The 4,347-nt window shown below is 46.7% G+C and overlaps 1 pseudogene; it reads right to left on the reverse strand.

The window, feature by feature from the left end:
- Positions 1–288: 288 nt before the first annotated feature.
- LOC111813689 overlaps positions 289–4,347 on the reverse strand; it is an 86,424-nt pseudogene continuing 82,365 nt past the window's right edge.

Consider the following 4,347-nt stretch of genomic DNA (forward strand, 5'->3'; position numbering starts at 1 on the left):
ATCAAGTTGTAAACTTTTATTACAAATTAAAAATGAAGTTCTTAAAAATCTCAACTTGACCAGATATGAAACAATTTAAAAACCTTTAAAGGTGTATTGAGAAAAACCAGACTTTTTTAAAAAGCACGTTTGTCATCACCAAAAAGCGACGTCTTTAGGTAAAAATAATAAAAACCCCATGCTGCATAGACAATGCAGATAGTTCTAGTTATCTGGTCAGCGGGCAAAAAGCAAGCGCTTCAGGTCTTCAGCTCCAATCTTTCGTTCATTTCTTATTGCTGGAATTTCCTACTCGTTTCTTTCTTGCTGGAGGACTAACCGGACGATGGTAGAGCTGTGAAGCCGGCGTTTGCTCAGCCCGCCCTGCTCAGCCTCGAGCGGACCAATTCCCAGCTGGTGGGTGCTGCTTTGTCTCTTTGCCGTCTTGTGGTTTAGGGTTTTCTGGGCGTCTGCGTCGGTAATTGAGTTGACGGTACCACGTGGAGGCGGCTGCTGACCTGGGTCTCAGCTCCTTGATCTTCCTTTTCTCCTTCACTGCCGTCCTCTCCGGGCTGTCTTGGCGAGGAGGCCCTGCGGCATCGCGGTCTGCAACCTCCGTCCGCGTGCTGTCTCCCCCGGCCTACCTTGCTCTCCTGCACCTGGCCGCAGCCCCTCCACCTCTCCTCGCGCAGGAGGGCTGGGGTGCTGTGGCCCACGCACGCCGCGGGTCTCCGCACGCACGCAGTGAGGTGGGACCTTGGCCCGCGGTGGGGCCGGCGTGGCTGGGCTGGCCCTCGGGAGCGCCCCCAATCCCTCGTTCGTCTCCCCACTCTCGCTACGCTGGTAATCCTGCAGGTGCTTGCGTGGAGGACCCCGCGACGTGCCCAGCGGCTAGGATGGTTGCGTCTGCTGCATTTGCTGCCTGCAGCTGGAGCCATCCGCTGCCTCGCGCCCTTGTCTCCTCCAAGGTCACGCTCCGCGGTCTCTGTCTCCTGCACGGCGCAGGTCCTTCCTGGGGTTGTTCTTCTTTATGGCGGTCTGGTGTACAAGTACATCTTCCTGGGTGTCATCCCTGTTGATGAAGCCATATCCGTTTCTTACTTTAAGCCATGTTACGTGCCCAAAACCTTCCTTGCCGTGGCCTTCTTGTCCCCGCCGGCAGGGGCCCCCACGTGAGGCCGCCCGAGGTGCGGGGCTCGGAGTCAGCAGCGCTGCGGGTGGGGCGGGCGGCTGCGGGGTCCCGGCGGCGTGTGATGGTAACTAGGCCTGCGGCGGCGGTGGGCTGCTCAGGGCCCTCTGGGGTCCCTCTCCGCTCCCGCTATGGATGGAGCTCCGAACTACTGCTTTTGTAGACCTCTTATTCTGCTGTGTTTAATTGTTTGCCCTATTTGGCGGGTTCTTTCCATTCTCATTCATGGGGCTGTGATCAATTTGCTCCCTCTCTAGAACATCATTTAGTAGTCTGTGTAGGCTTGGCTTTGTCATCATGAAATTCTTTAGTTGTTCTTTGTCATGAAAATATTTCACCTCTCCATTATATCTGAAAGATAGTTCTGCAGGATAGATCAGTCTGGGTTGGAATTTGTTTTCTTGCAAGATTTGAAATACTTTGCTCCATGCTCTTCTTGACTTGATGGTTTGTGAAGAAAAATCTGCCGTTATTCTGATGGGTTTTCCTTTAAATGTGATCTGTTTCTTTTCTCTAGAGGCTTTTAGTATACTGTTCCTATGCTGAATTTCTGGGATCTTGATTATTATGTGTCTGGGTGTGGTTTTCATCGGGTTGATGTTATTTGGAGTTCTATATGCTTTGGTTACTGAATGTCAGACTGTTTCCCCTTATTTGGGAAGTTTTCTGCTATTACTTCTGCCCATATCCTTTTTATATCGTTTGTATTGACTCCTTCATCTTCATTGAAGTCTATTAGTCTTACGTTGTTCATCTTTGCATTGTTAGGGCCAGCAAGGTAGCTCAATGGACTAAGCACCTGCTTAGGCAAGTGCAGGGATTGGGGTTCGATCCCCCGCCCCACAGGCTGTGCTGGTCCTGCTCCTGGGTGTACTGAGATGGCCGCTGAGGCTGGGCGTGGTGGTGCACACGTGTAATCCCAGTGCTGCAGAGGCTGAAAACAGGAGGATCACTGCAAGTCTGAGCTACATAGTGAGATTGTACCAAATTCATTAAAAAAAAAATTCCAATCTTTTTTGGCTGGGGAAATGGCTCAGTAGAGTAAGTGCTTGCCTGGCAAGAGCAAGGGCCTGAGTTCAATCCCGTTATGAAAAAAAAATTCTATCTTTGCATCATCTTGCAGATGTTGAATTATTTTTTCCTGCATCCTAGTTGTCTTTAAGAGATCTTTTCTTACCTTTTCACTAGCTGCAATGGTGTCTTCAAGGTCTGAAAGTCTATTTTCACTTGCATTCAAACGGTTTTGCCAGCTTGTGATTGAGGTTTTAATTTCCTGTGTAGCACTTTGACTCTGCTTCATGCATTCTAATTCATTCCTGTATTTGCTCATTCAAGGATTCCGTCATTTTTCTATTCTCTTCTATTTTTTCATCAATGTCTTCTTTAGAAGCACTTAGTACTACTTTCATTATAGTTGTCATTTCTTTTTTAACTTCAGAGATTATTTCTGATCTGATTTCCTCTATACCTTTCTGCAGTTGTTTCTTTACCTTAGATGCTATTATTTCAGAGATTTCAGGTGTGTGCTTTCCAATTTCTCCTATGCTATTGTCCTCTGCATTTGTTCTGGGTTGGCTTGGGGCCTGAGAAGGCATTTTGCTCCTTGTCTTTGTCATTTTGTATAGCACTGTCTTCTGATCTTTTGTGTAGAGCTTTGATAGAGTTATTGCCTTAGCACCAGCTCCAGATCTACCAAGTTCAAACTAGTCCAGGTGAGTATGGCTTGGTTCTGGCTGCTGCGCTCCATCCACTTCTTTCTGCTGCAGCCCTTGGGGGTAAACTCTCTTTGCCACTCTGGCAAGGTGTTCTGGTCCTGGTTCATCTGGGTGAGTCTCGCCTCTAGCCTTTCTGTAGGGAGTTCTGCCACAGGGTTCCATACCAGGCCTGTCTGATGGAGGAAGTTCCACTCACACACTGGGCCTGGGTTCTGGGTCAAATGCGAATCTAGTGGGCCCTGGCTGGTCCCACTCACATGCCAGGCCTGAGCTCTAGCTCAAATCAGGATCCAGTGGGCCCCCGTGCAGTCTCACTCATACCAAGCATGGGGTTGAATCTATTTTTTAAAGAATAAAAAATAGTAATAAAAAAGCATCAGAAATGATTCAAAATTTCACTAAACAAAGTAAAAAGAATTCAACAAGGGTTGCTATATTGCATGATATTATCTTCAGATTAGTTGTATAGGTTACCAGATATAAATGTTCAAAGTTGATTTTTTAAAATGTATTTTGTTCAGCTCACTATGCAGTTCATATTCATAGTGATTCTCTTGTTTTCAGCCTCCCCAGTGCTGAGATTACATGTGTGCATCACCACGCCCTGTCTTGGTGGCCAGCTCATCAAGCCCTGGGGGTGGGCCCAGCGTGGCATGTGGTGCCAGGGATCAAACCCCTTCCCTGCACTTGCCTAAGCAGGCTGTCTCACCAGCCCTCAAAATTTTTTTTTTAAGAAACAAAGCAAAACAGCTTTTCAACTGACACTCCATCTTCCAGTAATTTGCCAAAAAGACAAGGAGAGGGGAACCAGGTATATGTTCTGTAGGCCTTTTAGAAAACACCTTATTGTTTCTTTGACCGTATGCATGCAAATCTACCAAAAGGGTGATATTGTAGACATCAAGGGAAAGGGCACTGTGCAAACAGGAATACATCACTAATGGTACCATGGCAAAACAGGGAGAGTCTACACCATTACCCAGCATGCTGTTCACATTGAGGTAAACAAGCAAGTCCAGTGCAAGATTCTTGTCAAGAGGATTAATGTGCTTTTTAAGCATATTAAACACTCAAAGAGTTGTGATAGCTTCCTGAAATGTATCAAGGAAAATGATCAGAAAAAGAAGGAAGCCAAAGAGAAAGGTAGCTGGGCTCATGGAAGTGCCAGTCTGCCCCACTCAGTGAAGCATCTTTTAAGAACCAACAGGAAAGAGCTGGAGTTGTGGGAACTTAGTCCTTGTGCATACATGACCTAGGCTGGTGATGTCAATCTACCATTCAGCACCTAATTGCAAGCTTAACTGTTCTAGGTCTTACTTTAAAATAATAAAAAAGAATCATCCTGTGTTGGAAGGATGGTTTTCTTAAGCTGAACAGATATGTGGTGCCTTCTTACCTCAGAAATATTTGGAGCAGATTTTTCCTGTACCTAGTAATTGTGTCTAGTCTTTACTCCTCAGGCTT

Source organism: Octodon degus, unplaced genomic scaffold (assembly GCF_000260255.1).
Source record: "Octodon degus isolate 3935 unplaced genomic scaffold, OctDeg1.0 scaffold00213, whole genome shotgun sequence".
In the NCBI taxonomy this organism is placed as follows: Eukaryota; Metazoa; Chordata; class Mammalia; order Rodentia; family Octodontidae; genus Octodon; species Octodon degus.